General features: G+C 40.7%; 1 protein-coding gene across 8 annotated transcripts in view; it reads left to right on the top strand.

The window, feature by feature from the left end:
- Positions 1-13,153: 13,153 nt before the first annotated feature.
- CEP128 (centrosomal protein 128) overlaps positions 13,154-24,690 on the top strand; it is a 465,294-nt gene continuing 453,757 nt past the window's right edge. For 7 of the 8 annotated variants that reach the window (XM_057544282.1, XM_057544280.1, XM_057544281.1 and 4 more), the window contains exons 1-2: positions 13,154-13,307; positions 15,129-15,283. The gene's annotated coding sequence lies outside the window, so the exon portion shown is untranslated. The remainder of the gene's footprint in view (positions 13,308-15,128; positions 15,284-24,690) is intronic. The other variant, XM_057544276.1, reaches the window with a different exon arrangement.

Genomic DNA, 24,690 nt, shown 5'->3' with positions numbered 1-24,690 from the left:
CAGAGCGCTGCCTGTCGGGATCCACCCGCACGCACCCTCTATCCAGAGAAAGCTGCAGCGGAGAGGACCGTCCCGGGGCGGACGCCGCTGCCGCAGAACTTCAGCTCCTCCTGGCCTAGGACGCCTCTGCCGAGGGTCGGAGGCGGGCACACGTGGCTTGCCAGCCTGAGGGGCGGCCGAGGCCGGGGCGCGACACCCACGGGGGATCCTCACGGCTCCCCAACTTCAGCGCAAACCAGGACCGCTGGGGGCGCGCAGCCACTAGCGCAGAGATCGCCGCGGGGAGCCGTCTGGCGGCGTTTGGCGGGGTCCGGCTCTCACTGCAGCGCGCGGACTCGGCGAGGCAGGGCAGGAACTGGGCTCTGGCGCCACCTGCCGGGAGAACCGGGAACGGCAGAAACTGTTCGAGTGCCTTGAATGGAACTCTTGAATCCAGCTTTGCGATACGGAGTTGAAGTCGACGTGTAAATTCTGGTCTGGCCAGGAATATTATCGAGCCATATATCCCCCCAGAAGATGGGAAGAAGAAGAATACTTAAGGGGCACACTACTGTCTACTCGTCATCCTTCACACAGTAGCCAAGAAGATAATTTAAAATAAATATCAGATTGTGCCAATTTCCCTCTCAAGAGCTTTCAATTGCTTACTAATTCTTCTTGGGTAAAAGGAGCATATAGCATCTTCTCACATGCTATATGGTTCCATTTATATGAACTTCTGGGACGGCGGGGGAAAGTTATGGTGAAGGAAATCAGAATAATGGTTAGGGGAGATTGACTGGAAAAGGACAGCGGAGAACTCATGGCGGTTATATTGATAGAAATGTTCTACATCTTGATTAGACTGGACGTAAGTGGATGTATGCATTTGCCAAAATCCATCAAACTGTGCACTTTAAATATGTGTATTTCAATTTTTGTAGTGGCTTTGTTCATAATCCCCCCAAACTGGAAATCACCCAAATGTTCTTCCACTAGGTAATAGATAAACAAAGAGTCATACATCCATACAATGGAATACTATTCCACAATAAAAAGAAGAAATAAAAAAAAATTTTTTTAAGAAAATTAAGTATAAATTCTTTATACTAACCAATGAAATCCTACTATGGGTGCCTGTAAACTTGTCCTGTGAAGAAATTTTCCTGTGAAGAACCTAAATGTTTTAGGCTTTGTGGGCCACATAGGATCATTGTCACATCTTCTCCTCCTTCTTCTTTTTCATACAACCCTCTAAAAATGTAAAAGCCATCCTTAGCTTGTAGACTGTACTGGAACAGGACTTGGGCAGGATTTGACCTAGAAGACAAGTTTGCTGATTCCTGTTTTTCAAGATCCAGCCCTTACCATCGCTTTGCTGTACCTGGAAAGAGACAAGTTTATTATCACCTCTGGGCCTTTGCTATTGTTGAACTCTATGCCTGGAACAATTTGTCCCCAGATCATCACATCATTCAAGTTGTTTAAATATCGTAAGTTTTTCTGGAAAACCCCTTCTCAAGGAACGATCCCCCCATCATATTACCTCACCACAGCACTTATCTCTGGTTATTATTATTAATTAGTTTACTCAGTTATTGCCTGTCTCTTGCTGCTCTCCCATACCCATCAAAATATAAGCTCCATGAAAGCAGGAATCTTGCTTTTTTTTTTTTTTTTTGCCCACTGTATCCCTAACACCAAGAACAGTGCCTAGCTCAGAGTTAGGAAATAATAAATGTTAAATGAATGAATAGGCAATGGCTATATTAGCTATCTGTTGCAGCACAATCAATAACCCTAAAGTGTTAAATGTTGGCTTAAAACAACATTTACTACCTCAGAATTTCTGTGGTGCAATTTGGGAGAGCTCTAACTGGATGCTCTGGCTTAAGGTCTATCATGAGGTTGCAAACAAAATGATGGCTAGGGCTGCAGTTATCTGATAGCTTGGCTGCCATATCACGAAATTCACTTTTTAGTTCTAGAAGCTGTTTCGTAGATTCCATCCAATCATCCACATAGATGAGTTGTATCGTCTGAGTATAGATCGTTTACTTCTTTTCCAATCTGGATGCTTCTCATTTCTTTTTCTTATTGGGCTGCACAGGCTAGAAACTCCAGTACAATTTTGAGTAGAAAGATTAAAGGCAGTTATCATCTTGTTTCTAATCATATGGGGGAAATTATTCTTTCATCATGAAATATGATGTTAACTATACAGTTTCCATAAATGCTTTTTATCAGGTTGAGAAACTTTCCTTCTATTCTTCTTTTCTTAGAGTTTTTAATCAGGAATAGGTATTAGATTTTGTCAAATGTTTTTTCTGCATCTGTTAAGATGAGTCAGCATTTTTCTTTTTTAGTTTGTTAATGTGATGAATAAAAGTGATGGATTTTTGAATGTTAAACCCATTTTGCATTCCAGGGATAAACCCCACTTGATCATGACATATTAAGTTTTTAATTTATTTTATGATTAAATTTTCTAAAATTTGGTTATGAGTTTTGCATAGATGTTAACTGTTATTTTCTTTTCTGTAATGTGTTTGTTTAGTTTTTGTATAAGGCTAACTCTGCCATCATAGAATAAGTTAGAAAATATTCCCTCCTCTTCAAATTTGTGTAAGTTTGTGTAGAATCGATATTACTTCTTTCTTAGTTATTTGGTAGTATTCACCAGTGAAGCTATCCGGACACTGAGTTTTACTTGTTGGAAGGTTTTTAACTTCAAATTAAATTTCTAAAAATAGGTGGTAGGGCTCTTCAGTGTATCTAATTCTTTCTGAGGCAGCTTTAACAGTTTGTGTCTTACAATGAATTTGTTCATTTTATCTAAATTTTTGAACTTATTGTCATAAATGTGTTCGTAATATTCTCTTATCCTCTTCATATTTGTATAATCTGTTCTAATGTCAGCACTCTCATACCTGATACTGCTATTTGTGTCTTCTCTCTTCCTTTCCTGATAAGTATGTCTAGAGGTTTATCAATTTTATAAATATTCTCAAAGAAGCAACTTTTTGTTTCATAGATTCTCTATTGTTTTTCTATGTTCTATTTCATTGATACCTGCTCAGATCTTTATTATCTCCTTTCTTTTGCATCTGTTGGGTTTAATTTGCCCTTCTTTTCTTAGTTTCTTATGGTGAAGGCTGAGGTCATTGATTTGAGACCTTTTTAAAAAATAATATTGTATAGTGCTATAGATTTTCCCTATAAGTACTGCTTTAGAGACATCTCATAGGTTTTGATATCTTGTAATTTTATTTTCATTCAGCTGAAAATACTTTCTAATTTTCTTTTTTGATGTCTTCTTTGATTTCTGGGTCATTTAGAAGTGTGTTATTTAGTTTCCAAATATTTGGGGATTTTCCACATATTGTTCTGTTATTGATTTCTAAATTTGTTCCACTGTAGAGAGAGAACATAGTTTGTATGACTTGAGAACTTTTAGATTTAGTGAGACTCAGAATAAGGTCTATTTTGACAAATGTTCAGTGTGTATTTGAAAAAAATGTGCATTCTGAATGTGTTCTACAAATGACAACAGATCAAGTTGTTGATAGTGTTGTTCAAGTCGTCTATATTTTTGCTGATTTTTCTGTCTACTTGTTATGTCAATTATTGAGACATGGGTACTAAAATTTTTTTACTATAATTGGGGATTTGTCTTTTTTTCCATTGCATTTCTATCAGTTTTTGATTCATATGTTTTGAAGTTGTACTATTAAATATACAACTATTTAGAACTCTTTTATTTTCTTGGTGAATTGATGCCTTTATCATTATTAAATGTACTTTTTTATCTCTTGTGATGTCCTTTTCTCTGTAATTGACTTTTTTATGTTATAGAGACAATCCAACTTTCTTTTGATTAGTGTTACCATGCTATTCTTTTTCTATACTTTTACTTCAACCTCTTTGCATCCTTATATTTGAAGTGCCATTTCTTATAAATAGCAGATTGAAGGCAGGTTTTGTTTCAATCTTTGCTTTTTATTTGGATTGTATAGATCATTTACATTTGATGCCATTATTGATATTAGGTTTCAGTCTGTAATCTTGCTCCTGGTTTTCTATTCATCCCATCTGTTCTTTGATCCCTTTTTCCTTTTCTTTTTTTAACCTCTTTGGATTAATTCAGGAGTTTTTATGATTCCATTTCATCTTCTTTGTTGACTCTTAGCTATAACTCTTTGTTTGGTTATTATAGTGCCTGCTTTAGGGTTTATAGTGGATGTCTTTAAGTTATCAGAGTCTACCTGCAGCTGCTATTACACTGCTTTATGTATGGTTTAAGAACCCTATAATGGTGTTACGTCCATTTCTCCTTTCCTGGCCTTTATGCTTCTGTTGCCGTACATTTTACCTATGCATAAGCTATAAACTCTACAATATGTTCTTATTATCTTTGTTAAGATAACCAGTTATCTTTCAAAGAAATTTAAGTCATAAGAAAAGACTCATTTAGTTATCCTTTCTAGTCTTCATTCCTGAGTGCATGTTGAGCTGTATTTTCTACTGTCACCTGGCTTTTGCTTGAAAGACTTAACGTTTCTTGTAGTATAGATCTTCTGGTTATAAATTATGCCAGGTTTTGTGGTCTGAGAAGTGCTAGTTTGCCTTCATTTTTAAAGGGTATCATTGCTTAGTATAGAGTCATAGACTGACAGTATTTTTTCTTTTCAGTACTTACAAAATATGGCTTCATTGTCTTGTTGCTTGCATCGTTTCCAAGGGCAAATCTTCTGTCATTTTTCTTTGTTCTTTTGCAACATGTTTTTTTCTCCCATAGGAAGCTTTCAAGACTTTTGTTATCACTGGTTAAGAGTCATTTTATCACGTGCCTTGATGTATTTTTCTTCATCTTTCTTTTTTTTTTTAATTATTTATTTATTTATTTATTTATTTATTTATTTATTTTTGGCTGTGTTGGGTCTTCGGTTCGTGCGAGGGCTTCTCCAGTTGCGGCAAGCGGGGGCCACTCTTCATCGCGGTGCGGGGACCGCTCTTCATCGCGGTGCGCGGGCCTTTCTCTATCGCGGCCCCTCCCGTTGCGGGGCACAGGCTCCAGACGCGCAGGCTCAGCAATTGTGGCTCACGGGCCCAGCTGCTCCGTGGCATGTGGGATCTTCCCAGACCAGGGCTCGAACCCGTGTCCCCTGCATTAGCAGGCAGATTCTCAACCACTGCGCCACCAGGGAAGCCCCTCTTCATCTTTCTTATGCAATATTTTGAGGGTCTTGGATTTGTGCATTTATGGTTTTCAAATTTTATAATTTGAAAAAATTTCCGGCTTTATTTCTTCATGTATGAATACTTTCTCTATCCCCTTATCTCTCTTTACTCCTTTGGCGATTCCAATTATTACACTTACATTAGGCTGAATGAAGTTGTCCCACAAAGAGCTCATTGATGCTTTTTATATCGAAACTTTTCTTTTTCTATTTTTCATTTAGACAGTTTCTTTTGCTATGTTTTCAAATTCAGTATTCTTTTTTTCTTTTTCTGAAAGAGTTAATTTGCCACTAGTCTTACCAGTGTATCTTTCATCTCAGGTAAAGTTTTCATATCTAGAAGTTCTATTTGGGCTTTAACGTATTTTCCCTGTCTCTATGTAAATTTCTGAATATCTAAATCACAGTAACTATTTTGATGTCTGAATTAGTTTCCTAGGGCTGCTGAAACAAAAGAACCACAAAATTGGTGGCTTAAAACAGCAGAAATTAATTCACTCATAGTTCTGGAGGCTAGAAGTCCAAAATCAAGGTGTTGGCAGGGGTGTTCTCTCTATGAAAGCTCCTTCATTGCCTCTTCCAGCTTGTGATGGTTGCCGGCAATCCTTGACTTGCATCACTTGGCTTGCATTACTCCAATTTCTCTTCTATCATCACAAGATGTTCTCTGTGTGTATCTCTGTGTCCATATTTCTCTTTTCCTGTAAGGACACCAGTCATTAGATTAGGGTCCACCCTAATCCACTCTGACCTCAATTTAACTTGAATACCTGCAAAGACTCTATTTCCAAATAAGGTCACATTCACAGGTGCCAAGTGTTAGAACTTCAAGATATCTTTTCGGGGGGCACAATTCAACCCCCAACAATGTTTGATAATTCTAACATCTTTGTCAACTCTGGGTCAGTTTAGATTGGTTGATTTTTCTTTTTTAAATGGGTTACATTTTCATTCTTCTTTATATACCTGATAACCTTATTTGGGTGGTTGATGTAAATTTTAACCCTGTTGGTACTGAATTATTTGATTTCACATAAAGTTGAGATTTGTTGTCAGATATGATTAAATTACTTGGAAACTTTGATATTTTGGGATCTTGCTTTCAAGGTTTGTTAGGTGGGACCAGAGTAGCATTTAATCTGTTGCTAATTATTCCCCAGCCCTGAGATAAGACTCTTCTGTGTACTCTACCTAATGCTCCATGAATTATGAGGTGTTTCAATCTGGCAGGTAGGAATAGCCACTATTCCTGGTCCTGTGAGTGACAGGCACTTTTCCCTCCAGTCTTGTAAGGTGCTTCTGTCTCCAGCCTCAGTTTCTTCACATAAGTGTGATGATTCATACTCTGCTGAACACACCATGGAGTTCTCTGGAGTTTTCTGTCTATGTGGTTCTCTCCACTCTGGTTTCTTCTGCAAACTCCAGCTACACTGGTCTTCCCCGACTCTCAGCTCTGTTTCTTCAATTCAGAGCATCTGCTGGGCTCTTCCCGAGTTCCTTCTTGCACCATGACCAGGAAATGTTCTCAAGGCAGTAAGCTGTGGCAATCATAAGGCTTACCTTATTTGTTTCCTATCTCTCTGCCCTTCTTTGTCTGATGTCTACTGTCTTGAAAAGCATTGTTTCATATACTTTGCGTGTATTTTTGTTTGATTGGGGTGTAGGGTAAGTCTGGTCTCTCCTACTCCATCTTTATTGGGAACAGAAATGGTACATTGAAATCTGTAACATTTTAATCAAGATTTAGACAGCATAAAATTGGCTTAGTGGCGATCATAATGTAGGTGAAATTTCCTATGTCAACCAGTTTCAATTTAGTAAACTAGAATAAGCCCTCAGAGAATGGCTATGTTCTAATAGCCTGCTCAACAAATTGGTATGATAATAAAGCAATTTTCTTTCCTTAGCATAACTTTTAACCTGGGGCAAATAAACACACAGGATGAGAAGCTGAATCAGTTTAAATAAAGGGAAGTGTTTGCACTCAGATCCATTAAACACAAAAAAATCCTTCAAAATACAACAGATAAATGCAAATGGCTATAGAGCATTACATTTTCCTTTATGTAGGACGACCATTAGCATGGTTCAAATATCAGAAAGTGGTACTTAGCAATGAATTACTCTATGTGTTTTGTCTTTTTTCAAAAGGTGCCTATTAAAGTGGAACATAGGCTAAATTATTTAACTACAAAAATGTCTTACAATTTTGGTTTTGTACATTAATAGTTTTTCAGTTTGATTTAAATGCATAAAAATTGCTGTTTTATATTTGTGATGTTCTTGACAGTGACAAATATCTATAATTAGGAAGTGTATGGCTAGAAAGAATATTACAGGATCAACAGTGCTTCTACACAATGAATGGCTGAAGATGATTCTGGAGTAGCAGGCGATACCACTTTTGCAACATCTTATATTTTATTTCAACTCTTATTCGACTTGCAGTTATCTTGAAACTTGATGCATAAAGAGTCAATGACCGGGCTTCCCTGGTGGCGCAGTGGTTAAGAATCCGCCTGCCAGTGTAGGGGGCACGGGTTTGAGCCCTGGTCTGGGAAGATTCCCACATGCCACGGAGCAACAAAGCCCGTGTGCTACAACTACTGAACCTGCGCTCTAGAGCCCGCGAGCCACAACTACTGAAGCCCGCGCGCCTAGAGCCCGTACTCTGCAACAAGAGAAGCCACCGCAATGAGAAGCCCACGCACCGCAATGAAGAGTAGCCCCCACTCACCGCAACTAGAGAAAGCCCGCGCACAACAACGAAGACCCAATGCAGCCAAAAATAAATAAATAAAAATAACAATAATAATAAAAAAAAGAGAGTCAATGACCATTTATGATCATCTCATGCTGGTGTAAAGAGAGTGGCTTTCACCACTGTCTTGGTTCAGAGAGAATTTTGAGTAGTTTCATTCAGTCCTAACAAATTAGGTTGCTGGGGATTTCCTTTTTACCTTACCAATAGCGTCCCACTTTGGTGATCCATCTTCCTTCTTAGGACTTATAATTGTCCTGTGATATTATGAGGGAGCTTGACAATCTGTGATGGCTAGACAGAACCGAGCAAAGTCTAATGGTACAGATGGTCATTACTTGGGCTGGAAAATCACTGGGCAAAATGCATGCTTTTTGAAGAGACATCCTCCCCTAATGCCAATGGGCAGCACAGCTAGGTTCAGGCTATGAATGGTACTTGCTTGAGTGGAGGCTGAGTGCTCTATGGACATGGGCTTTCCTCCAACACCATCAGGTCTGCCCCTCAACCCCCAACCTCCCATCCTAGGGCTCTCTTCTCTGTTTCTTATGACAATTCCAGTCAGGAATAGCTTTTCTTTTGTGGGGACTTCTCTTGTTCATATTTGCTTCCAAATTCTTTGCTTATACCACAACTCCTTTCTGAAAGCAGGGCTGGCTTCATGGGTTTGTAATCTGTGTAACTGCACACGGCCCTGCACTCAGAAAGACCTTGATCTTAGTTTAATGCTCTGCTGTTGCCATTTTGACATCCTTAATCAGTTTTGAACAGGGCCTCGTGTTCTCATTTTGCACTGGGCCTCACAAATTATATAACCAGTCTTATCTGAGGATCTCTAGGCTTAATGCTCAAGAGTCAGGAAGAGGCTACCTTTTTTCTTCTTTTTATTCTCTTTCGCCTCTTCTCCCTTTCTGCTTCCTGTGGTCACATCCCTTCTCTGAGCCATAAGCACAGCACAGCTTAGCTGGCTGAAATGGAGGTGGGTGGGTGAGGGAGCCAAGGGGACAAGAAAATACTTGGGGAAAATTTGGTTAGTATTTCAAATATATTTTCTTGTCACATAGAAATAATCAGTTTTCTGCTGTTATTTCACAGTAGTATGAGTTTGCAAGATATGGGTAGAACAAACTTCTGCCCTTTCTACTTGAAATACCACTGCCTCTGTCTGCCACACAACAGCAGAGTTGGGCTGTGAGGTTCATGTCAATGCTTTCAGGCTAGGCTCATCCCACAACGTCTTTATTGATTAGCCCATCTAGATGTTTAATATTTGGTGTGGTTCAAAAGGGTTTTTGATGAAATTGCTCAAACAAAAACTAGATGTGACATTAATACCTCAACTCTCACAGGCTGGACAGTTAGGCTTCACCAGTGTCATCTTAGTCAAGGCTCTTTGAATTTTAGTCAGTAGAACTTATCTTAAGCTTCAAAAGGGAAATCATCACAAGGCAACATGGTCTATTCTTCTTTCTAAGTACCTAAAACAAAGCAATAAACAAGGTCCCAATGTTCATGGAACTAACATTTTAGGATATCGTAGTGTATATCAGTTAAACTGTATTGACTGCTTACTATGGGCTAGGCACTAGGCTAAGTCCTTCACACACATTAATTAATTTTATCCTCAAAACAACCCTACACATTATGTACTATTCTTAGCTTCCACATTTTGCAGAGGAAGAATTGAAAGCACAGAGTGATTAAGTATGTGCTTGAGGTCACACAGTTGATAGGTATTATAGCTAAGATTTGAACCCGAGTGGTCTGGCTCCGAAATCTGTGCATTTAACCACCTCCAGCTGCCTCTAGTGTATCCTGGGTCACAAGTACAGGATATACAAGTGGGAATAACACTTTTAATAGTACAAGTGGGATTGGAGCCAGGAACTTGGAAGTTGTCAGGAAGCAAGGCCCTCTTCTCTTAGGCTTATTTCCTCTGGGGCTGCACAGTTTACTCCTGCTGCTTTACCCATTTGTTTCTCTCTCTCTTTCTCTGTGGATTAGAATTTTGTTTCTCCTTGAACACAGTTGAAAATGGTCAACTCCCTACGACAACTTCAGCTTGTACCTGTACATCAAGACTATTCACGTAACGAATTAAATGCTTGAGTCCCAGTTTTAAAGGATAAAGAGCGTAATTGGCCCAAATTATTTCAAGTATCTGTCCCCTGTCCAACCACCCATGGTCAGAGAGATAGGGGCTTTGCATAATATAAACAAAGCTTCAGGAGCCCAATGCTATGGGTAGGAGCATTCCCAGTAAAGGGGAAATGTGGGTGAGGTATGTAAAAAATATCCACCACATCTAATTTTATCAAGGTATTGTGTGGTGGGAGGATCACTGATGACACTAATCCTGCATAGGTACTATTTTGGGGAAATCATGTGTTATGCACTGAACTGTGCTCCCCCATCCCATATGTTGAAGCTCTAACCCTCAATGTTACAATATTTGAAGATAGGGCCTTTAAAGAGGTAATTAAGGTTTAATGAGGTCATGAGGGTGGGGCCCTCATCCAATGTGACTGGTGTCTTTATAAGAAGAGAGACTCCAGGCAACTGCCCACACAGGAAATGGCCACATGAGGACACACAGAGAGAAAAACCATCTCAGGCCAAGGAAAGAGGCCTCAGGAGGATCTCAACCTGCTGACGTCTTGATCTTGGACTTGCAGGTTCCAGAATTGTGAGAAATCGATTTCTGTTGTTTAAGCCACCCATTCAGTGGTATTTTATTATGACAGTCCTAGCAAACCAAATACATCATGTAACCTCTCTGTGACTCTATTAACATTGTTTGTGAAAAAAGACTATGCACTGCAGGTGGTAATCCTTGTGGGTTTTTCTACCTCTAAATTCAGGTGATTCATCTTGACTATGGTTTTGGGGTTGGATAATGTGTGCCCGCCATATCAGTTAAAAGCAATTAAGGTCATTTGGTAGTTACAGGCACATTTTGTGTAAAATCTTTTTTTTTTTAATTGGCTTTATTATTTTATCTCTTTTGTTAAGAAGGAGAAAGAGTCTATGATCTGACTTCACTGTATTTTTTCTGGATATCATATCTGTGTATTGAGAGCACACCATATGACAAAAGGTGCTATAAATTTAATAATGTATTTTAAAATTTCTTCGTCATATTGAACTCAGATCTGATTCTCTATCCATCAGTCCCAGTTGTATCCTCTGATTTTGCTATTTTTTTGTTAATATCACTTTAAAAATGGGATCCCCAGAATTTAATCCAATTTTCTAAATGTGGTTGAACCAGGGAAGAGAGGTTGTGGAAAAATCAGCTTTTATTAATGCATCCCAAGATTACATTAGCTTTTTTTGGTAGTCATTCTTCCTGCAGTTAATCAGATATCAATTCCTCAGGAAGTTTTTTTATGTCTATCTATAGAAACTTATGTGGTACTCTCACCTGGGTTTGTAATAATTTGTTTAATAATCTATTTCCCCTCACTTGACTCTGAGTAACATGAGGGCAGAGACTATGTTGTTTACCTCCTCATTTTTACTGCATCTTCAGTGTCTAATACAATGTCTGGATCATAGAAAGATTCAGCATACATTTGCTGAATTAAATGAATGATATATTTGTTTTGAAAAATCAAATATATGTGAACATATAAACATATATACATATAAACAGAGTAATTATTATGTTTCCACATGCATATGGAGCAAGTTTAAGGCTGTTCTGAATCACCTTAATTTCAGTATCAGGTGGAGCACATTCTTGAACACAACTTTGAGCAAATAGCTTGAAGATAGATGCAAGTACATAGGTAGATCTTTAGAAGAATTATTTTATTTTGAAGCTGAATATAAAATAAACTTTACCTCAGTGTTGTCCAGAGAAAATATTTGAATAATTCTAATATATATTATTTATGATTTTGTGTGCATGCATGCCTGGGCAGGAGTGGGGGAGAGAGAGAGACAGAAAGAGAAAGAGAGAGAGAGAGAGAGAGAGAGAGAGAGAGAAATATGAAGGAAGAGTGTGAAGTGAGGAAAGGCTGAGAAGAGAAATAACAATTTTAATAGGTTAAGATCCTGTAAACACAGGAGGGACTTAGAATTTAGTGGAAGAGACCAACTGGGAAATGGATAATTATGGTACAGAATTATTAGAATAAGGAAACTGCATAGTTAAAAAATGTGATCTGGCTCTTCTTGAGGTAGCCAGGAAAGCTTTCACAGATAAAGTAAAATTTGACCTTAGCCTTGAGGAGGAAAGAATCAATGGTCTTTTTGGCAGAGCAGAAGGGAACAAAGCTCCAGGTGACTAATTTGACTTTCCCGTCTTCGTAGCTTTTCCAGAGTTCAATTTTTTGTCGAGGTTTTTATCATCACCTTTTCATGACTGAAACCGACTTCTCTGAGTGGAATATGTCTCTCTCATGTTCTAGAACGACTGGGGTAGCAGCAGCCATGAAGTGACAGCCTCATATACCTTGGGTTTGCCATTAATGAACTGTGTGGTTTTAGGCGGGTCACTTACTCTTTCCAGGCCTAAAGGGTTTAATTAGATAATCCTCCCTGCTCCCTTCCAGTTCTAAGAATTTGTGAGCCTTTAGAAAAAGACATTGGGATTGACATATATACACTAATATGTATAGAATAGATAACTGATAAGAACCAGCTGTATAAAAATAAATAAATTAAATTAAAAAAGAAAAAGAAATGAAAAGACATTGGGCCCTGGTATTAAGGGGATTTTTACATTTCAGTGCTGAAAATTATGCTTCCCTGTTCCCCAAGGAGTAAAAGAAACATAGTTTGTGTTAGTATTGCAGCTACTTTGATTTTTTTGTTATTTTTTACAAAGTAAATATTTTAGACACTTGATTATGCTAGAGTCAGGGCTAAAGCAGCTCTCTTAACTCATTATCTGGTGTTTGTCGCTTATAGGAATTACTGGCCCTTTAAAAAAAAAAAGAACAGGGCAAGAGGGCGCGGCCGAGGGACTCAGGTGCCAGCTAATTCGGCTTCTTCCGGAAAAGTCACCCCAAGGCCAGTCGTATGGCATCCTGGGAAATGTAGTTTCTTTTGGGGCCGATCTCCCCTGGTAACTCCTTGCTTTTGAGCATGAGACGGACTACAACCCCCAGAGGGCCAAGTGGTAGCAGCGGGGCACTGTACACTTGCTGCGGCTGGGCGGCTAGTTCAAGTTGCCATAGCTCCGAGTCTGGGGAGAGCAGAGTCGGTTGCGTCGCTGCGTCCAGTCAGTTACAGCTTCTGGGTCACTGGTGGCCGCGGGAGCCGGGTGGAGCCTCGGCAATGATCCGGCATTAAGGACCTGGGGTCCTCTTCTGTCTCAGGTACCTGCGCCCAACCGTCCCCTTGCTCTTTACCACTTCCCTATCCTATCGTAGACGTTTTAGGTCCCGCTTCCCCTCGTCCCAGGGGTGGGGACGCCAAAGCCGCCCGGAGATCTGGGGTAGGGCCGTGGATGGGTGGTGTATGTGCTAAAGTTGGGGGAGACGGCGTGCCTGGCACCCCGACGCCCCCCTCCCTCGGCGTGGGTGTCCACAGTCAGGTCCTGGTCAAGTTATGCAGGGAGTTTGAACTTCGTTGTTCTCTTTTTGAGAGCAGCTTGTCCTACCACTAGCAGCTGTGAAGCTTGAGCTGTCAAGGAGTTTGGCCTCATTCTGGCGTATACTTGCCTGGCCTGGGATATAATTGGACGTTTTGTACATGTTTTAGAGTCACAAAAGTTTGCTACCCTTGGGAACGCTGTATCAATGACTTGTCTTTCCTATGCCAACATGGGAGTTGCCCCAGTGTCAGCTGTTTAACAGCCCCTTATTTGAGTTATTTCGTAGGAACACCTGACATTGAGTTTCAGCTGCGTCCTTTGTCGGTTTGATGGAGCTCAGTCACTTCCGCGGACATCTTGTAAAACCGCTTTGTAGCCTTGTGCCAAGTATTACGCAGAGTATCTAACACAGGGCCTGGGCCATTGGGAGTGCTCAGTATTTGTTAGTTATTTTTATTAACTATACAGAGCTGTGCTAATAGAAACATAGTGTGAGCCACACTGCAAGGTGAAATTTTCTAGTGCTCACACTAAACAAGTAAAAAGGAGCTGGTGAAATTTCTTTAAGTAATTGGTTTGGCACAGTAGATCCAAAATGTTTTCATTTCCACCTGTAGTCAGTATGAAACTTGAGATATTTTACATCCTAAAAAACTTTAAAAAATGTTACTAAGTATTACATCTAGTTTACATTTATAACACATTAGCCACATATGGCTAGTGACGTATTGGACAGCACAGATAGAAGATTAAAATTTTGGTAGTTTCATGTTGGCACAGAGAAATTTGGGGGTGTCTTTGACTCATAGAATGAAGGTAGTAGCTGCTTTGTTAAAAGAGTTAAGCATGCATCATACCTGTGTCCTCTCTGCCATTGCATGACCTCTGGGTCAACTTGAACTGTCTCTTGACTGTATATTTTGATTAAGAGAATACCTTTTTTCTTGGAGTGGTTGATAGATGTATTCCCAGATCGACTTTTTCTGTGGACAACCAGCAGTTCTGTGGATAATTTTCAGTGGATTCTTACAGACTGCTTTGAAAGGCGTCACAAAGAACTGAGAATATTTCTGTCCACAGCTCTTAAAACCAAAGGCATTTTACTTTTACTTATTTAATTGCAATACTAAATGTAGGAAGAGCTGGGCAGTTTATAAAATATTTCCTTTAGGAGTGCTAGCATGTAGTTCATTTACTGGCTTGGAAATACAGTCGGGCCATTAAATTCAGAAGTAACATGTTAATTTCATTGCCTGCCTTAGTTTACCCACTGAGAGACATGCTTAGGGATAGTACCTTTGGCTAGACTTGGGCTACAGTTCACGCTGCGACATGCTCTAGCCTGCCCAAGGCATGACCAGGTATGGGCGGAAGTCACCAGTGAGGAGTATGCTGGCTGGGCACTTGGGTGTGAAGAATTCCTGTGGCTTCAGTGGGACTTTTGCATGATCCAGGGAACATTTTCTCTGTTCTCTGACTTGATGTGATATATCCTCTGCTATGTACACAAACTGTACATAGGGTGAGCTTATTTTTATCTTTAATTGTTTAAAAAAAATTAAGGTTGTAGGTGTGTTTTACTCCTTGTTTCATTTATCTGTAGGTGGTTTGGGGAAAGTGTAGGGGCAACCAAGATCATCCATTTGACTAGGCCTTTTGCCCTGAACCTCATGAAGAAATGATAGGAGGCAGACATACGTCCCTAAGAAGAGCACTGAGCTCAGAGGACAGCAACACAGAGCTTTGGGGGTGTGCTTTGTAAGTATGCTTCCTCCCTGAGTTTCTGAGATAACATATTTTTGCATATTTATAGTGGAAAAGAATATGGCAACATATAGGCTTTTAAGGAGCAAGAAACCCCTTTCTAACATGCAGTATCAAAATTAAATAGGATGGTTGTACATGCAGTATTACAAAAATTCAGGGGAACAAGCTAGATACCTTAATAAAAGCAATAATAATGCACCTCCTTCTATTAGGCAAGTATTTGAGAACCGATTTTGTCTCAGGCCCTGTATTAGGCACCTTTTACATGTTGTATATAATACATTTATTATCCTTCTGTTCATTTTAGAAATGAGGCAGTTGAGGCTCAGATAGGTTATTTGATTTGCTTGGATTCTGGAGCCAGAAGAGTGGTCTTCATCGCCAGGTCTTCTGACTCTAAATCCCAGTCCTGCCCACTACACAGAGGCCACACTGTGGTCTCTGATTGCCCTCTAATAGGGTTTGATTTGTGGTTAGTATTTTTATATTGTGTACCATGTAAGCCACGTTTCTTGTTATTCATCTCTTTAAATGTTCAAAGGGTTCTATTATCTTTCTTAGTTTTTTTTTCAAGATATCAATATAATGGTCTTTATGTTATTATTGAGGTAAGAGGTAACTGTATCTGTGATTTCTATAAGTGTATGTATGCAACATAAATTGTCATTGATAATCAAGAGGATAGTGTTAACTCAGGTTTTGCATCATAGATTTAAAATTCTGGACACTTTAGCATTTTCACATTGCATTTAGATAAAGGGCACTTAAACATGTAGGGAAGACCGACTGGGGTCTTGTAATAACACTTTGTCTAAGATAAATGTGTAAAAGGTTCTTAGAATTAAAGAATATTAGAGCTGGAGGGGCCTGTTAGGATAATTTAGTCCAGAAATTTTCAACTGCAGTCTTGACACATTTGGAAGTAATATAAAAATAACCTGGAGTAGATTCACTGTAATCCATGTAATAATGTCACTGGGTTGATTCTAATATGAAATGTTTCAATATATTCATACTATTCTATAGTGTGTTTCTTTCTTGTAATAATGTACATATAAAATTTTACCTTGTCTCTTTTAACTGCTACATAGTATCCCAAATGACTAGATACATTTAATATATCCCTTATCAGTGGATTTGTGGTTTTTTTTTTTACTACTATAAATAATTCTGCAATGAAGCCCTTTTACCTACATCTACATCTAAGAGTATACATACATCTTATACATACATCTGCTTTTGTTTTCTTAGGGAAATAGTTATAGAAGTAGAATCTCTGGGTCAAAACATGTGCATATTACTTATTTTTACTTGCCAGATTGTTCTCTAGAAAAGCTGTCCTAGTTAATATTCTTTTTTTTTTTTTTTTAACATCTTTATTGAAGTATAATTGCCTTACAATAGTGTGTTAGCTTCTGCTTTATAACAAAGTGAATCAGTTATACATATACAATATGTTCCCATTTCTCTTCCGTCTAGCATCTCCCTCCCTCCCACCCTCCCCATCCCACCCCTCTAGGTGGTCACAAAGCACCGAGCTGATCTCCCTGTGCTATGCGGCTGCTTCCCACTAGTTATCTATTTTACATTTGGTAGTGTATATATGTCCATGACACTCTCTTACCCTGTCACATCTCACCCCACCCCCTCCCCATATCCTCAAGTCCATTCTCTAGTAGGTCTGTGTCTTTATTCCCGTCTTGCCACTAGGTTCTTCATGGCCTTTTTTTTTTTTTTTTCCCCTTAGATTCCGTATATATGTGTTAGCATACTGTATTTGTTTTTCTCTTTCTGACTTACTTCACTCTGTATGACAGACTCTAACTCCATCCACCTCATTACAAATACCTCCATTTCATTTCTTTTGATGGCTGAGTAATATTCCATTGTATATATGTGCCACATCTTCTTTATCCATTCATCTGTCGATGGACACTTAGGTTGCTTCCATGTCCTGGCTATTGTAAATAGAGCTGCAATGAACATTGTGGTACATGACTCTTTTTGACCTATGGTTTTCTCAGGGTATATGCCCAGTAGTGGGATTGCTGGGTCGTATGGTAGTTCTATTTGTAGTTTTTTAAGGAACCTCCATACTGTTCTCCATAGTGGCTGTATCAATTTACATTCCCACCAACAGTGCAAGAGTGTTCCCTTTCCTCCACACCCTCTCCAGCATTTATTGTTTCTAGATTTTTTGATGATGGCCATTCTGAGCGGTGTGAGATGATATCTCATTGTAGTTTTGATTTGCATTTCTCTAATGATCAGTGATGTTGAGCATTCTTTCATGTGTCTGTAGGCCATCTGTATATCTTCTTTGGAGAAATGTCTATTTAGATCTTCTGCCCATTTTTGGATTGGGTTGTTCGTTTTTTTGTTATTGAGCTGCATGAGCTGCTTGTAAATCTTGGAGATTAATCCTTTGTCAGTTGCTTCATTTGCAAATATTTTCTCCCATTCTGAGGGTTGTCTTTTGGTCTTGTTTATGGTTTCCTTTGCTGTGCAAAAGCTTTTAAGTTTCATTAGGTCCCATTTGTTTATTTGTGTTCTTATTTCCATTTCTCTGGGAGCTGGGTCAAAAAGAATCTTGCTGTGATGTATGTCATAGAGTGTTCTGCCTATGTTTTCCTCTAAGAGTTTGATAGTGTCTGCCCTTACACTTAGGTCTTTAATCCATTTTGAGTTTATTTTTGTGCATGGTGTCAGGGAGTGTTCTAATTTCATACTTTTACATGTTCCTGTCCAATTTTCCCAGCACCACTTATTGAAGAGGCTGTCTTTTCTCCACTGTATATGCTTGCCTCCTTTATCAAAGATAAGTTGACCATATGTGTGTGGGTTTATCTCTGGGCTTTCTATCCTGTTCCATTGATCTATATTTCTGTTTTTGTGCCAGTACCAAACTGTCTTGATTACTGAAGCTTTGTAATATAGTCTGAAGTCAGGGAGCCTGATTCCCCCAGCTCCATTTTTCGTTCTCAAGATTGCTTTGGCTATTCGGGGTCTTTTGTGTTTCCATACAAATTGTGAAATTTTTTGTTCTAGTTCTGTGAAAAATGCCAGTGGTAGTTTGATAGGGATTGCATTGAATCTGTAGATTGCTTTGGGTAGTAGAGTCATTTTCACAATGTTGATTCTTCCAATCCAGGAACATGGTATATCTCTCCATCTATTTGTATCGTCTTTAATTTCTTTCATCAGTGTCTTATAATTTTCTGCATACAGGTCTTTTGTCTCCTTAGGTAGGTTTATTCCTAGATATTTTATTCTTTCTGTTGCAATGGTAAATGGGAGTGTTTTCTTAATTTCACTTTCAGATTTTTCGTCATTAGTGTATAGAAATGCAAGAGATTTCTGTGCATTAATTTTGTATCCTGCTACTTTACCAAATTCATTGATTAGCTCTAGGAGTTTTCTGGTAGCATCTTTAGGATTCTCTATGTATAGTATCATGTCATCTGCAAATAGTGACAGCTTTACTTCTTCTTTTCCGATTTGGATTCCTTTTATTTCTTTGTCTTCTCTGATTGCTGTGGCTAACACTTCCAAAACTATGTTGAATAATAGTGGTGAGAGTGGGCAACCTTATCTTGTTCCTGATCTTAGTGGAAATGGTTTCAGTTTTTCACCATTGAGGACAATGTTGGCTGTGGGTTTGTCATATATGGCCTTTATTATGTTGAGGAAAGTTCCCTCTATGCCTACTTTCTGCAGGGCTTTTATCATAAATGGGTGTTGAATTTTGTCGAAAGCTTTCTCTGCATCTATTGAGATGATCATATGGTTTTTCTCCTTCAATTTGTTAATATGGTGTATCACATTGATTGATTTGCGTATATTGAAGAATCCTTGCATTCCTGGGATAAACCCCACTTGATCATGGTGTATGATCCTTTTAATGTGCTGTTGGATTCTGTTTGCTAGTATTTTGTTGAGGATTTTTGCATCTATGTTCATCAGTGATATTGGCCTGTAGTTTTCTTTCTTTGTGACATCTTTGTCTGGTTTTGGTATCAGGGTGATGGTGGCCTCGTAGAATGAGTTTGGGAGTGTTCCTCCCTCTGCAATATTTTGGAAGAGTTTGAGAAGGATAGGTGTTAGCTCTTCTCTAAATGTTTGATAGAATTCACCTGTGAAGCCATCTGGTCCTGGGCTTTTGTTTGTTGGAAGGTTTTTAATCACAGTTTCAATTTCAGTGCTTGTGATTGGCCTGTTCATATTTTCTATTTCTTCCTGGTTCAGTCTCGGCAGTTTGTGCATTTCTAAGAATCTGTCCATTATATTGGCATATAGTTGCTTGTAGTAATCTCTCATGATCTTTTGTATTTCTGCAGTGTCAGTGGTTACTTCTCCTTTTTCATTTCTAATTCTATTGATCTGAGTCTTCTCCCTTTTTCTCTTGATGAGTCTGGCTAATGGTTTATCAATTTTGTTTATCTTCTCAAAGAACCAGCTTTTAGTTTCATTGATTTTTGCTATTGTTTCCTTCATTTCTTTTTCATTTATTTCTGACCTGATCTTTATAATTTCTTTCCTTCTGCTGGCTTTGGGGTTTTTTTGTTCTTCTTTCTCTAATTGCTTTAGGTGCAAGGTTAGGTTGTTTATTCGAGATGTTTCCTGTTTCTTGAGGTAGGCTTGTATTGCTATAAACGTCCCTCTTAGCACTGCTTTTGCTGCGTCCCATAGGTTTTGGGTCGTCGTGTCTCCATTGTCATTTGTTTCTAGATATTTTTTGATTTCCCCTTTGATTTCTTCAGTAATCACTTCGTTATTAAGTAATGTATTGTGTAGCCTCCATGTGTTTGTATTTTTTACAGATCTTTTCCTGTAATTGATATCTAGTCTCATAGCGTTGTGGTCGGAAAAGATACTTGATACGATTTCAATTTTCTTAAATTTACCAAGGCTTGATTTGTGACCCAAGATATGATCTATCCTGGAGAATGTTCCATGAGCACTTGAGAAAAATGTGTATTCTGTTGTTTTTGGGTGGAATGTCCTATAAATATCCATTAAGTCCATATTGTTTAATGTATCATTTAAAGCTTGTGTTTCCTTATTTATTTTCATTTTGGATGATCTGTCCATTGGTGAAAGTGGGGTGTTAAAGTCCCCTACTATGATTGTGTTGCTGTCAATTTCCCCTTTTATGGCTGTTAGTATTTGCCTTATGTATTGAGGTGCTCCTATGTTGGGTGCATAAATATTTACAATTGTTATACCTTCCTCTTGGATCGATCCCTTGATCATTATATAGTGTCCTTCTTTGTCTCTTGTAATAGTCTTTATTTTAAAGTCTATTTTGTCTGATATGAGAATTGCTACTCCAGCTTTCTTTTGATTTCCATTTGCATGGAATATCTTTTTCCATCCCCTCACTTTCAGTCTGTATGTGTCTCTAGGTCTGAAGTGGGTCTCTTGTAGACAGCATATATATGGGTCTTGTTTTTGTATCCATTCAGCCAGTCTGTGTCTTTTGGTGGGAGCATTTAATCCATTTACATTCAAGGTAATTATCGATATGTATGTTCCTATTCCCATTTTCTTAAATGTATTGGGCTTGTTATTGTAGGTGTTTTCCTTCTCTTGTGTTTCTTGCCTAGAGAATTTCCTTTAGCATTTGTTGTAAAGCTGGTTTGGTGGTGCTGAACTCTCTCAGCTTTTGCTTGTCTGTAAAGGTTTTAATTTCTCCATCGAATCTGAATGAGATCCTTGCTGGGTAGAGTAATCTTGGTTGTAGGTTTTTCTCCTTCATCACTTTAAGTATATCCTGCCACTCCCTTCTGGCTTGCAGAGTTTCTGCTGATAGATCAGATGTTAACCTTATGGGGATTCCCTTGTGTGTTATTTGTTTTTTTTCCCTTGCTGCCTTTAATATGTTTTCCTTATATTTAATTTTTGACAGTTTGATTAATATGTGTCTTGGCGTGTTCCTCCTTGGGTTTATCCTGTATGGGACTCTCTGTGCTTCCAGGACTTGATTAACTATTTCCTTTCCCATATTAGGGAAGTTTTCAACTATAATCTCTTCAAAAATTTTCTCAGTCCCTTTCTTTTTCTCTTCTTCTTCTGGTACCCCTATAATTCGAATGTTGGCGCGTTTAATGTTGTCCCAGAGGTCCCTGAGACTGTCCTCAGTTCTTTTCATTCTTTTTTCTTTATCCTGCTCTGTAGTAGTTATTTCCACCATTTTATCCTCCAGGTCACTTATCCTTTCTTCTGCCTCAGTTATTCTACTATTGATCCCATCTAGAGTATTTTTAATTTCATTTATTGTGTTTTTCATCACATCATTGCTTGGTTCCTCTTTAGTTCTTCTACATCCTTGTTAAATGTTTCTTGCATTTTGTCTATTCTATTTCCAAGATTTTGGATCATCCTTACTATCATTATTCTGAATTCTTTTTCAGGTAGACTACCTATTTCCTCTTCATTTGTTAAGTCCAGTGTGTTCTGAGCCTGCTCCTTCATCTGCTGTGTGTTTTTCTGTCGTCTCATTTTGCCTATCTTACTGTGTTTGGGGTCTCCTTTTCACAGGCTGCAGGTTCGTAGTTCCCGTTGTTTTTGGTATCTGTCCCCAGTGGCTAAGGTTGGTTCAGTGGGTTGTGTAGGCTTCCTGGTGGAGGGAACTAGTGCCTGAGTTCTGGTGGATGAGGCTAGATCTTGTCTTTCTGGTGGGCACGTCCACGTCTGGTGGTGTATTTTGGGGTGTCTGTGGCCTTATTATGATTTTAGGCAGCCTCTCTGCTAATGGATGGGGTTGTGTTCCTGTCTAGCTAGTTGTTTGGCATAGGGTGTCCAGCACTGTAGCTTGCTGGTCATTGAGTGAAGCTGGGTCTTGATGTTGAGATGGAGATCTCTGGGAGATTTTTGCTGTTTGGTATTACGTGGAGCTGGGAGGTCTCTTGTGGACCAGTGTTCTGAAGTTGGCTCTCCCACCTCAGAGGCACGGCCCTGATGCCTGGCTGGAGCACCAAGAGCCTTTCGTCCACACAGCTCAGAGTAAAAGGGAGAAAAAATAGAAAGAAAGAAAGAAAGAAAGAGGCTATAATATAGTGAAGTAAAATAAAGCTATTGTAAAGCAAAGCTATACAGACAAAATCTCACCCAGAAGCATATACATATACACTCACAAAAAAAAAGGAAAAGGGGAAAAATTAATATCTCCTGCTCCCAGAGTCCCCCTCCTGAATCTGGGATGATTCGTTGTCTATTCAGGTATTCAGCAGATGCAGGCACATCAAGTTGTTTGTGGAGCTTTAATCCGCTGCTTCTGAGGCTGCTGGGAGAGATTTCCCCTTCTCTTCCCTGTTCGCACAGCTCCTGGGGTTCAGCTTTGGATTTGGACCCTTCTCTGCGTGTAGGTCGCCTGAGGGCGTCTGTTCCCCGCCCAGACAGGACGGGGTTAAAGGAGCAGCTGCTTCGGGGGCTCTGGCTCACCCAGGCCGCGGGGAGGGAGGGGTACAGAGGAGGCGGGGCGAGCCTGCGGCGGCCGAGGCCGGCGTGACGTTGCACCAGCCCGAGGCGCGCAGTGCGTTCTCCCGGGGATGTTGTCCCCGGATCCCGGGACCCTGGCAGTGGCAGGCTGCACAGGCTACCGGGAGGGGCGGTGTGGAGAGTGACCTGTGCTCACACACAGGCTTTTTGGAGGCGGCAGCAGCAGCCCCAGCGTCTCACGCCCGTCTCTGGGGTCCACGCTGATCGCCGCGGCTCGCGCCCTTCTCTGGAGTTCGTTTACGGCTCGTGCCCTTCTCTGGAGTTTGTTTAGGCGGCGCTCTGAATCCCGTCTCCTTGCGCGCCGCGAAACAAAGAGGCAAGAAAAAGTCTCTTGCCTCTTCGGCAGCTGCAGACCTTTTCCCGGTCTCCCTCCCGGCTAGCTGTGGTGCGCCAACCCCTTCAGGCTGTGTTCACGCCGCCAGCCCCAGTCCTCTCCCTGCGCTCCGACCGCTCCGACCGAAGCCGAGCCTCAGCTCCCAGCCCCGCCCGCCCCGGCGGCTGAGCAGACAAGCCTCTCGGGCTGGTGAGCGCTGCTCGGCGCCGAGCCTCTGTGCGGGAGTCTCTCCGTTTTTCCCTCTGCGCCCCTGTGGCTGTGGGATCCGCGCTGATAGCCGCGGCTCGCGCCCTTCTCTGGAGCTCGTTTAGGCGGCGCTCTGAATCCCCTCTCCTTGCCCGCCGGGAAACAAAGAGGCAAGAAAAAGTCTCTTGCCTCTTCGGCAGCTGCAGACTTTTTCCCGGACTCCCTCCGGGCTAGCTGTGGTGCGCTAACCCCTTCAGGCTGTGTTCACGCCGCCAACCCCAGTCCTCTCCCTGCGCTCCGACCGCTCCGACCGAAGCCGAGCCTCAGCTCCCAGCCCCGCCCGCCCCGGCGGGTGAGCAGACAAGCCTCTCGGGCTGCTGAGTGCTACTCGGCGCCGAGCCTCTGTGCGGGAATCTCTCCGTTTTTTCCTCTGCGCCCCTGTTGCTGTGGGGACCGAGCTGATAGCTGCGGCTCGCGCCAGTCTCTGGAGTTCGTTTAGGCGGCACTCTGAATCCCCTCTCCTTGCGCATGAGGAAACACAGAGGCAAGAAAAAGTCTCTTGCCTCTTCAGCAGCTGCAGACTTTTTCCCCAGACTCCCTCCCGGCTAGCTGTGGTGCGCTAACCCCTTCAGGCTGTGTTCACGCCGCCAGCCCCAGTCCTCTCCCTGCGATCCGACCAAAGCCGAGCCTCAGCTCCCAGCCCCGCCCGCCCCGGCGGGTGAGCAGACAAGCCTCTCGGGCTGGTGAGTGCTGGTCGGCACTGCTCCTCCGTGCGGGAATGTCTCCGCTTTGCCCTCCGCACCTCTGTGGCTGCGCTCTCCTCCGTGGCTCCAAAACTTCCCCCCTCTGCCACCCGCAGTCTCTGCCCGCGAAGGGGCTTCCTAGTGCGTGGAAACCTTTCCTCCTTCACAGCTCCCTCCCACTGGTGCAGGTGCCGTCCCTATTCTTTTGTCTCTGTTATTTCTTTTTTCTTTTGCCCTAGCCAAGTACGGGGGGAGTTTCTTGCCTTTTTGGAGGTCGGACGTTTTCTGCCAGCGTTCAGTGGGTGTTCTGTAGGAGCAGTTCCACGTGTAGATGTATTTCTACTGTATCTGTGAGAAGGAAGGTGATCTCCACGTCTTACTCTTCCGCCATCTTCTCCCTGCTCCCCTAGTTAATATTCTTACAACAAGGTGTGCCCTTGGTGGTGAGAACTTTTTTTTCACAGGTACAAAACAGATAAAAAAGAATATCATTATTTTAATTTGCAATTCTCTAATTAGCGAAATAGAATATATTACACGTATTCTGTGAATTGCCTGTTTATCCTGTGCACCTTTTACTACTGGAATGTTCTTTTTTCTATTTTTTTAAAGAGATGATGAATTCTTTGGTTTTC

Source organism: Balaenoptera acutorostrata, chromosome 3 (genome assembly GCF_949987535.1).
Source record: "Balaenoptera acutorostrata chromosome 3, mBalAcu1.1, whole genome shotgun sequence".
Taxonomy (NCBI): Eukaryota; Metazoa; Chordata; class Mammalia; order Artiodactyla; family Balaenopteridae; genus Balaenoptera; species Balaenoptera acutorostrata.
The sequence above is the reverse complement of the archived record's forward strand: the minus strand, read 5'-3'. Positions and strand labels throughout refer to the sequence as shown.